The following is a 12,359-nucleotide window of genomic DNA, read 5'->3' on the forward strand; positions in this document are numbered from 1 at the left end:
ACACACGACTGAACGTTGCGTGCAGAGCCCCCACTCTTCTTTCCCACGCCCCCACTCTTCTTTCCCACGCCCCCACTCTTCTTTCCCACGCCCTCACTCTTCATTCCCACGCCCCCACACTTCATTTCCATGCTCCTCACTCTTCTTTCCCATGCCCCACACTCTTTTTTCCCACGTCTCTACTTCTCTTTCCAATGCTCCACACTCTTCTTTCCCACGCCACCACTCTTCTTTCCCATGGTCTACACTCTTTTTTCCCATGCCCCACACTCTTCTTTTCAATGCCCCACACTCTTCTTTCCCATGGGTCATATTCTTTATTCCCACTCACACTCTTCTTTCCCACGCCCCCAGTCATATTTCCCACCCCCCACACATCTTTCCCAGGCTCCACTGTTCTTTCCCACGCCCCCACTGTTCTTTCCCTCACCCCCTCTTCTGTTCCATGCCCCCCACTCTTATCCAACACGTCAGACAGACATTTACACACCCCCTTCTACAACACGTTAACCAAGATAATTTTTACATCATCTCTGATAATTCTTAACATCCTATTTCTTCCTTCCTTTTTGGAACCCATTTTTATTCTGCGTTCATTATTATTATTATTATTATTATTATTATTATTATTATTATTATTATTATTATTATTATTATTACTAGCAGTACCCAGCAACCTTCCCTGTCCCCCAGTCCTCCCCACCATTTCCCCTCTCACCTGTCTCCTCGGTTTCCCCACCATTCCCCAGTCCACCATCCCCTCGTCCTCCCCACCATCCCCCCCCTCTTCCATCCCACTATGCCCCACTCCCCCTGTCCCTTTGTCCTCCCCACCATTCTCTATTCCCCCATCCCCTCGTCCCCACCATCCCAATCTCCCCCGTCCCCTTGTCCTTCCCAATCATTACCCCTTCCCATGTCTCCTCATCCTCCCCACTATCTCATACTTCCGTCCCTTCATCATCCCCACCATTCTCCACTCCCTCCTCCGATGCCTTCCCAAATGGCCTGATATTCCCATCAGAAAATTGGGAACATCAAGTGATCTGATGTTAAAATCACTGAAATATAAGAAAAACAGTTAACAAAATTAAATGAAAATATGAACAAAAATAAACTATACTCACGAAATGAATGGTATGGTAAACAACACAGCTATATTCCAACGCAATTCACACAAAATATTTAAATCAAAATGAAAAAAATAAAAATCTATGAAAATTCAATTTATCAATGCATTGATTGCAATGCATCGGAAACATGGAAATGGAATTGTAACATTTTTAGTATAGCATGTGTGTTGCTCTTACATGCAACAGATGGCGCTGTTTTTAAGAAAAGCGGAATGTTACCTGTCACAGGTGTGGCATCTATACTTATACTTACGAAATGAACGGAATGGTAAACAACACAGCTCAATTCCAACACAGTCACACAAATAATTCAATAAAAAATAAAATAAATCGAAATCTATGAAAATAAAATTTATGAATGCAGTCGGAAACCTTGAAATGGAATTCGTAACATATTTAGTATAGCGAGCATGTTGCTATTATGTGCAACAGATGGCACAGTATTTCCAAAACGCATGTGTTTACACGTCACGGGTGTGGCATCTTTATAGTATGTATATTAAAAGATGCGCCTATTCCAATGCAATGTTGTGTCAAACTTTCAAAGCAATCGGTGAAGAACTTTCGGAGATTACAGCCTGTGTTGCTATTACGTCCAACAGATGGCGCTGTTTTTCATAACGGCATGTTTTTTCTTGTCATAAGTGAAGCATGTATATAGTTGATATATAAAAAGACGCGCCTATTCGAATGCAAAGTTAAGTCAAAATTTCAATGCAATTGATAAAGAGGTTTTGAAGATTTCCTTCACTTGAAAAACACATGAAAAAAAAGGTTTTTCAGAAAAAGCATGTTATTTTACCGTCACAGACGTGACATCTATATAGTATGTATATTAAAACCTGGCCGGATGCAAATGGAACGTTGTGTGAAAATTTCAAAGCAATCGGTGAAGAACTTTCGGAGATTAGAGCTATTATGCACAAACGAACATTTCCATTTTTTATTTATATAGATTATTATTATTACTGTTTCCAATACTACAATTATTAGTAGTATTGGTAGGAGTGGCATTGGGGCAGAAGGGAGGAAGAGGGTAATGGGGGAAGAGGTGAGTGGGTCATATAGGAGATGGAGTGCAGAGGAGGGGTGAGGGTTGGGCAGGATTTAGGAGATGAGGAGGGGTCATTGGAAGGTGGCATGGAGTAGATGGAATTGAATGCAATGGGGTCTTAAGGGGCAGGGGAGTTGGGGATTGGTGGGAGGAGTGGTGGGAAGGTTGGTTTGGTGAGGGTATGGTGTGGTGTAGCTAGTTGAATTGGGTGCAAGTACGGAGGAAGGGAGGCACAGGAGTTGTTGAGGGAAGAAGCATGGGGGAGGGATGGGAGGGCTGATTTGGGGAAGGTTTGACTTGGGAAGGAGTTGTAGGGTTGGAAGGGTCCCTGTGGCGTGCAGGTCTACTCGCCCTGTGTGCTATCTGTTCATCTTTTGTCATATATATCTATCAATAAACACGTTATAATAGCCTCTGCTACCACTGAGTAAATGTTTGCATGTCATTATGTAATCCACTATCTCTTCATTAGAAAACTGTACCAAGACAGATCGATCCTTGATACAGTTGTATGGTCCGATGGCTGAGTGCCACCTTGCTTCCTGCCATCTCAGCACTAATACATCTCAAAATCACAAAATCCAATTTTTTTTATTTCTATCATTTCATGCCTCGATGATGCCATGGTTTCGAGTAATCCATAGAGGATAATTGACTGCCTTCTCAGTGATGCACTCTCATGCTGGATGTCCCTCCCCTGGATAACCCCCCTGCCTCTTCCACATTCGCTACTACCGCCTAATTCATTTACAAGTTGAGTACATTCACTTTCCCATGCTTTCCTACTCTTACTAATTTTTCCCTGAATATCGTCCGTAAACTCTTGTTTTCGTATCTCAACCTCGTCCTAAATTTGTTAAAAGATCTCAATTTTTACACACATGATCAAATCCTCTATCCAACCGTTCCTCCTCTCAACAAATTTCCCTATCAGTTTCTCTACAAACCTATAATGTTCTTCATTCATGCTACTGCTTGACCTAGACGCTCTTCCTGATTTCGTCATGGCAATAACCAACCTTAACCAAGAGGCATTCCAATTACCTTACAGGATTTGGTATTAACAATATAGGTGAGTGAGTATCCAGGCATCTCTCCACGTGGTGCAGCCAGATAAGTGTTGTGGCCGGGGTGAGGTCAAGACCGGTCACAGATTGAGGAGGGTGAGGTTACACACACACACACACACACACACACACGTATGTGTGTGTGTGTACTCACGAAGGCTTACTCACCTAGTTGTTCTTGCAAGGGCTAAGCTCTAGCTCTTTGGTCCTGCCTCTCAACAATCAATCAACTAGTGTACAGATTCCTGAGCCTACTGGGCTATATCCTATATACATTTAAAACTGTGCGTGGAGTCTGCCTGCACCACATCACTGCCTAATGTATTACATTTGTTAACTGTGAGCCAGTTTGTTAATTGGCTCATTTAGGAACTCAGTTACTACCTGTGTCCCCTTGTTCATATTCCACCCATGTTAAGCAGTTTATCATTATCTACCTTGTCAATTCCTCTGAGAATTTTGTAGGTAGTGATCATGTCTCCCCCCTTACTCCTCTGTCTTCCAGTGTCGTGAGGTGCATTTCGCGCAGCCTTTCCTCGTAACTCACGCCTCTTAGTTCTAGGACTAGCCTAGTTACGTACCTCTGAACTTTTTCAAGCTTCGTCTTGTGATTGACAAGGTACGGGCTTCAAGTATGGGGCCGCATACTCCAGGATTGGTCTTACATATGTGTTATACAAGGTTCTGAATGATTCCTTACACAAGTTCCTGAAGGCAGTTCTGATGTTAGCCATCCTTGCATATGCCGCAGATGTTATTCTCTTTATTTAGGCTTTGAGACACATTTAGGTTTGGTGTGATATTGACTCCTTCTCTCTGTCCGTTTCATAAAGGACTTCGTCTGCCATTCTGTATCCTCTGTCTGTCCTCCTTTTCCCACTGCCTAGTTTCATTACCTAACATTTACTCGGGTTGAAATTTAGTACCCATATGTTTGACCATTCATTCCTTTTGTCTAGGTCATCTTATAGCTTCATACTGTCTTCCTCCGTCTTAATTCTGCTCATATTTTTTGCATCATCAGCAAGCATTAAGAAAATGATTCTATACTCTGGGAGATCATTTACATTTATCAGAAACAGTATAGGTCCATGGACTGAACCCTTCGGGACTCCACTGGTGACGCCTCGCCAATCTGAGGCCTCACTCGTCACAGTGACTCACTGCCTTATGTTACTTAGATACTTCCTTATCCAGTGGAGTACCTTCCCTTTCACTCCCGCCTGCATCTCCAGCTTGTGCACTAGTCTCTTATGTGGTACTATGTCAAAGGCTTTCTGGAAATCCAAAAATATGCAGTCTGTCCAAATCTCTCCATCCAGCCTGATTTGTGTTGCCTTTTTGTAGAATTCAAATAATCCTTTGAAGCAGGACTTGCCATCGCTGAACCCAAGCTGCTGTTGTGTTACAAATATCTTTCGCTCCAGATGTTCCACTAGTTTTTTTCGCACAATCTTCTCCATCATCTTGCATGGTATGCAAGTTAGGGACACTGGCCTGTAGTTCAGTGCCTCCTACCTATCACCTTTCTTGTATATTGGGACTACACTGGCCATCATCCAAGTTTTTAGCAGTTTACTTGTTACCAGTGATTTGTTGTACACATTGGATAGTGGTAGGCACAGAGCTTCTGCTCCTTCCTTTAGTATCCATGGTGAGATTCCATCCAGGCCTATTGCCTTTGTCATATCCAATTCTAGTTGATGCTTCCTCACCTCCCCTGGTAATTACAAACTCCTCTTGTGGCGTCTGGTTTGATATTCCCTCTCTTATATCTGGGACTTCTCCTTGCTCTACTGTGAAAACCACCTGGAATTTCTTATTGCGTTCTTGGCACACCTGCTTGTCGTTTGTAGTGAATTTGTCTGCCCCTTTCCTAAATTTCATTAACTGTTCCTTCACTGATGTTTTTCTCCTGATGTTGCAGTGCAACAATTTAGGTTGAGTCTTTGCTTTGCTTGTTATGTCATTTTCATATTATTGCTCTGTCTCGCTTCTTACTCTGACGTACTTATTCCTGTTACTCTGCTCTCTAATGTCCTGTTATTTCTGTAGTTTCTTGATGCCCTTCTACTTCGTTGCTTTGCTATCTTACAACTCTGAATAAACCATGGGTTTCTTGTCTCCATTATTTTTTTTTCTTTTTTCCTTTTGAACTGGGATGAACTTATCTGCTGCCTCCTTACACTTTTGCGTTATGTAGTCAGTAGTGTAGATGAGGACTAGACCCGCGCGCGCCATCTGCCCAGGTGGCACTCACGTGAGTGGCACCTGGACAGGTGGCGCGCAGGTGTCTAGTCCTCAAGGGTTTTGGGGGATTTTCCTGGAAGTTTGGCGCGTGTCGGAGGTGAGCGCTGCGCGCGGTTCTAGTCCTCGGGGTTTTGGGGTGCTTTTTCCGTGTGTTTGGGTCATGAAAGAGGGAAGCCATGTTGTTGGGGATGTAGGAGAGTATGTGTTAGCGTAAGAAATACAAGGATAAGAGTGGAATATGAGGAAGGAGTAAATGAATATGTATGTGTGTTTGGCGTAGACTTAATCCTGTGTGAGGATAATAGTTTTGATGATCGTAAGTAAGGTGAGAGGAGTCCCAACATTGTCTGTTATGTTGTTTGGGGTGGGGGAGGGGTATGGGAGGGAGGGAGGGAGGGAGGGAAGGGTGAGTGGAGCTTCCCCCTCGTCGTGAGACTGCTCGGGGTCATTTGCTGTTAGACAAACCATTAGCTCCCCCTACAGGAAGCCGTAAGTTTGAGAGGATGGGAGAGTAGAGTCCATTTGGCTTAATCGTTTTTTCAAGTCTAATTTCTTCGAGTTAAGCATCTGTGTTGGGACATACATGGTATGAAGTGTGTAGGAGGAGGAGAAGGAGGAATAGAAAGAGAGAGCAGTCACTCTTAAGTTGTGAATGAGAAGAGGTAAACAGTTGGTGATAGAGTTGGACGGTGTGAACCTTTACCCTTAAGCGTTTTTCAATGTCCGCGGAGGGGTGTGCGTACTAGTCACTGGTCAGAGGGTAACTGAAGTGCATTTCCAAGTAGTTTGGTTATATCTCCCCCTCCCAGAGGGTAGGCAATGACGGCCATTACTTCCTCAGACACGGCGGAAGTGGTTGGGCATCCATGACCCAGTGCGTTTTCGTTAAGGAAGGGGGGATGTAGCTACGGTCTGCGACTCTCTCTCTCTTTCTCTCTCTCTGTCTCTCTGTCTCTCTCTCTCTCTCTCTCTCTCTCTCTCTCTCTCTCTCTCTCTCTCTCTCTCTCTCTCTCTCTCTCTCTCTCTCTCTCTCTCTCTCTCTCTCTCTCTCTCTCTCTCTCTCTCTCTCTCTCTCTCTCTCTCTCTCTCTCTCTCTCTCTCTCTCTCTCTCTATATATATATATATATATATATATATATATATATATATATATATATATAAATATATATATATATATATATATATATATATATATATATATATATATATATATATATATATATATATATATATCTATATCTCTCTATATCTCTCTCTCTACATTATATGCGGGTTACATAGTGCGTCAAGAACTACCTACGTGTTGCTAAACAGTCCAATCTCACACAAGGCAGTCATATGGGCAGTAAAGGCTTGCAGAGAGGCATAAAGGAGTCAGGACTGAACCCCAACAATTCATTTTTAGCTAAGCAAGTTACAATCATGACGAGCTAGTTACAAAATTCAATATAAGTCAACACATCGTCACGGAGACGCGATCTCTACCTACAAATTGTTCTTGTTAACTGTGATCATTGAAATGTATGCACGTTTAGTCAATCTCCATCACCTCTTCTTCCTACAGCCATTACTGTTGTGCGGAGCTACCTCGTTAAGGTCTCACCTTCGCGGCGGTTTGAGTCGTTGTGAGATTGACAAGGTAATGGGACGGCCTTACCCTCCCCCCATCCACCCACACCAAACCCCTACCCCTACCACCCCCTCCATGCCCATTTCTTCGAGTTAAGCATCTGTGTTGGGACATACATGGTATGAAGTGTGTAGGAGGAGGAGAAGGAGGAATAGAAAGAGAGAGTAGTCACTCTTAAGTTGTGAATGAGAAGAGGTAAACAGTTGGTGATAGAGTTGGACGGTGTGAACCTTTACCCTTAAGCGTTTTTCAATGTCCGCGGAGGGGTGTGCGTACTAGTCACTGGTCAGAGGGTAACTGAAGTGCATTTCCAAGTAGTTTGGTTATATCTCCCCGTCCCGGAGGGTAGGCAATGACGGCCATTACTTCCTCAGACACGGCGGAAGTGGTTGGGCATCCATTACCCAGTGCGTTTTCGTTAAGGAAGCGGAGATGTAGCTACAGTCAGCAACTCCGTCTCTCTCTCTCTCTCTCTCTCTCTCTCTCTCTCTCTCTCTCTCTCTCTCTCTCTCTCTCTCTCTCTCTCTCTCTCTCTCTCTCTCTCTCTCTCTTTCTCTCTCTCTCTCTCTGTTTCTCTCTCTCTGTCTCTCTCTCTCTCTCTCTCTCTCTCTGTATATATATATATATATATATATATATATATATATATATATATATATATATATATATATATATATATATATATATATATATATATATATATATCTCCAGATCATTTAATAGTTGGGAAAGTAACATCATTTCCTTTCCCCTGCTGCCGCTGTTCACGTATCTTTCTCCATTTCACTTAGACTTACGGCACACCAGAGGATGGAGGACTAATGTCAATTTTCGAGCCCCCATCACTCACACCCTTATAACCTTGTAAGGTAACACGACCAACATGATGACATCGTTCTTTGCTCAAATACCATTAATGTAACGTGGACAATATATTAACTTGGTTCTTTGCCCAAATAACATTTTAAGAGTAACGAGCAACTTTCTGTCGATGTCTGAATAATGAAATGTAAACCATGTTTAGCCATTACATCCAAACACAATAAAATATTTTTGTTCCACACATACAAATTCCAAGCAAAGTAAGCATATATACGATAATATGGAAAAACACAATCTTGATACATTAAATTGACTTGTTCATTATCCCCGAGTTCAACACACTCTCTCTTAAGACCTACATTATCCAATGTAAACAGACCGGATGAGGCGATAGTGAAATAGCTCTGGGTTAAGTCTGTTTTTCAGTTCTTATAACATTTGAAAATGTATGCGTGGTTACTCATTCCGTCTCGTCTCATCTCGTTAGGGACTGACGTTGAGTCTTTCCATAGCGCGAGTTTTCACTCAACATCAACCATTAGCAATCGTTCGATCCAACAGAAAAAAACAGAGACTAGTGTTAGCATAATAGGTGAAAAAAATAGTCGATCTTTCTCTTATTACGTTTTAATCAATAACTGGTAGACATAACATAAGTCGCATATTTATCTTGGTAAAAACAAAACATAATAACTGTCAGACAGACAGACAGACATAACACTCAGCATAATGCTGTCATTTGGTGTTAGCATAATAGGTGAAAAAATAGTTGATCTTTCTCTTATTACGTTTTATTCAATAACTGGTAGACATAACAAAAGTCGCATATTTATCTTGGTAAAAACAAATCATAATAACTGTCAGACAGACAGACAGACATAACACTCAGCATAATGCTGTCATATGGTGTTAGCATAATAGGTGAAAAAATAGTTGATCTTTCTCTTATTACGTTTTTATTCAATAACTGGTAGGCACTTACATATTTATCTTGGTAAAAACAAAACATAATAACTAACAGACAGACAGAGACATATCACTCAGCTTAATGCAGTTACAAGACTACTAGTTATCAGCGGAGTTTCAAAAAGCTTGTTTTTTTTTTCAACTATTATGAGTTGTTTTCCATGCTTCTTTAACACCATGGCTAAGTGAGCCAGAGCTGTGTAGTAGTTGACCTCCCATTCAAGCTTTTCAGCTGGATTCAAGTCATCACTGTCAATCATTCCCAACCCATAAGGAATTTTGACGTGGTTGATTGAATTATGTCACTTAGTCATGCTTAAAATTTGATTAATGCATAGTTTAAAGCTCCATCGTCTCTTGATCTTAGTATCGTTGCGGAGTCCCTCCATTATACAATCTGTATCCTCCCCACACTGCTCTAATAGAATTTTTTGGTTAACAGCGTTATTTTCTATTGGTGGTCCTGCGCTATATCGGGTCACAATAGCTATAACATGTGGTAGACTTTCTGGTGAGGGAGAAGGAGAAAAGACAGCTCCTCCTACTTTGACGCAATCAGCCACCACCACATAGTTACTTAATGGTTGGATCGCTCGCTGTAGTCGTGTATAAGGATACCTTTCCCACATCTCGCAAGACATTCCTCCTGAATGGATGTGAATTGAAGGAATATCATACACTATACAGTCACCAGGATGGAACTCATCCGTTGCCAGATAATCACCTTCTACTTTGCAGTCTTTAAGACTGGTTAGCTTATGAAGCATATACCTTGAACACATCTTGTCAGTTATTAAACGCGAGTTTGCGGGTGTACGAATTATATACAGTATAGAGTTACCATTTACTCTTTTCATTCCTCTATTACATCTATAAACACACTCAACTGTTGTTAAAGTGGGAAGATAAACACAGAGTATAATATTATTATTTTTTATTATTAATTGCAAGCAAGGAAAAATGGTAACAATAGTAAATAAATAAAGTCAATTGTTTATATATATATATATATATATATATATATATATATATATATATATATATATATATATATAGTATTAATTTCATCAACACAAGACAGAACAAGAGTATTAATAGGGTATTAATTTCATCAACACAAGACAGAACACGAAACAATGGATATTGAATAGAAGTGTTTGTAGAAAGCCTATTGGTCCATATTTCTTGATGCTTCTATATTGGAGCGGAGTCTTGAGGTGGGTAGAATATAGTTGTGCAATAATTGGCTGTTGATTGCTGGTGTTGACTACTTGATGTGCCTCGCAAACGTCAAGCCGCCTGCTATCGCTGTATCTATCGATGATTTCTGTGTTGTTTACTAGGATTTCTCTGGCGATGGTTTGGTTGTGGGAAGAGATTATATGTTCCTTAATGGAGCCCTGTTGCTTATGCATCGTTAAACGCCTAGAAAGAGATGTTGTTGTCTTGCCTATATACTGGGTTTTTTGGAGCTTACAGTCCCCAAGAGGGCATTTGAAGGCATAGACGACGTTAGTCTCTTTTAAAGCGTTCTGTTTTGTGTCTGGAGAGTTTCTCATGAGTAGGCTGGCCGTTTTTCTGGTTTTATAGTAAATCGTCAGTTGTATCCTCTGATTTTTGTCTGTAGGGATAACGTTTCTATTAACAATATCTTTCAGGACCCTTTCCTCCGTTTTATGAGCTGTGGAAAAGAAGTTCCTGTAAAATAGTCTAATAGGGGGTATAGGTGTTGTGTTAGTTGTCTCTTCAGAGGTTGCATGGCTTTTCACTTTCCTTCTTATGATGTCTTCGACGAAACCATTGGAGAAGCCGTTATTGACTAGGACCTGCCTTACCCTACAGAGTTCTTCGTCGACTTGCTTCCATTCTGAGCTGTGGCTGAGAGCACGGTCGACATATGCGTTAACAACACTCCTCTTGTACCTGTCTGGGCAGTCGCTGTTGGCATTTAGGCACATTCCTATGTTTGTTTCCTTAGTGTAGACTGCAGTGTGGAAACCACCGCCCTTTTCCATGACTGTTACATCTAGAAAGGGCAGCTTCCCATCCTTTTCCATCTCGTAAGTGAAACGCAGCACGGAACTCTGCTCAAATGCCTCCTTCATCTCCTGCAGATGTCTGACATCAGGTACCTGTGTAAAAATGTCGTCAACATACCTGCAGTATATGGCCGGTTTCAAGTTCATGTCGACTAAGACTTTTTGCTCGATGGTACCCATGTAGAAGTTTGCAAACAGGACACCTAGGGGAGAACCCATGGTGACCCCATCTACTTGCTTATACATGTGCCCATCCGGGCTCAAGAAGGGTGCCTCTTTAGTACAAGCTTGGAGTAGTTTCCTCAGAATATTTTCTGGTATGTCAAGAGGAGTACAGGCTGGATCACGATACACTCTGTCGGCTATCATTCCGATTGTCTCGTCCACAGGTACGTTGGTAAACAGCGATTCTACGTCCAACGAGGCTCTTATCCCTGTGGCCCGTGTGCCCCGCAGTAAGTCAACAAATTTCTTTGGAGACTTCAGGCTGAAGGCGCAAGGAACATAAGGAGTCAGCAGGCCGTTGAGTCGCTTCGCCAGTCTGTACGTGGGTGTGGGTATCTGGCTAATGATTGGCCGAAGTGGGTTTCCAGGCTTGTGCGTCTTGACATTTCCATACGCATATCCAGGTTTATATTCCCCAATGATCTTTGGCAGGTGGAGTCCGGATTTCTTGGCGTTCACAGTTTCGATCAGTTTGTTGACCTTTGCTTTTAATTCGGCTGTAGTGTCCTTTGTTACCCTTTGGAACTTAGTTTGGTCAGAGAGTATGATGTTCATTTTCGCCAGATATTCGTCTTTTTTAAGAATGACATATATTGGCGACTTGTCACCTCTCCTGACAACTATCTCCTTGTTCTCACGAAGGCTTTTAGCTGCCGCTTTAAGCTCGGGGGACAGTATGGTGCTTCTGTGGTTGCCTCGATTCTTTCCTCCTTCTGCAATAAGTTCTACTTGTAAGGTATCTTTGGTAATGACCTTCTTTTGTGTCTCGAGGTCGAATATGTCGTCCAACAGAATTTCCAACTCTACTTTCCGGGCCATCTCACTCGGTCTGGACATAACATGACAGTTTATGCCCAGATTTAGGAGAGTGACTTGGTCCTCAGTGAGGTTAATTCCTGCAAGGTTCAGGAAGCCATCTCTTGGTCGTGGAATTGCCATAGGTCCTCCATATAATGTTGTTAGTTTCTTGATAATCCTTGTTTCAGTGCTGAGGTGATGTTGGTCTGTGAGGATGTCGAGGTGTTGTTCAATGCGGGTACGGATACTATCGTCGATGTTGCTATTTCTCCACTCGTTTGTAGCATGAAGTAGTTGCGTTTTGTTGTCTTTGATTTCATATATATATATATATATATATATATATATATATATATATATATATATATATATAT

The sequence above is a fragment of the Procambarus clarkii genome, chromosome 67, assembly GCF_040958095.1.
Source record: "Procambarus clarkii isolate CNS0578487 chromosome 67, FALCON_Pclarkii_2.0, whole genome shotgun sequence".
Classification (NCBI taxonomy): domain Eukaryota; kingdom Metazoa; phylum Arthropoda; class Malacostraca; order Decapoda; family Cambaridae; genus Procambarus; species Procambarus clarkii.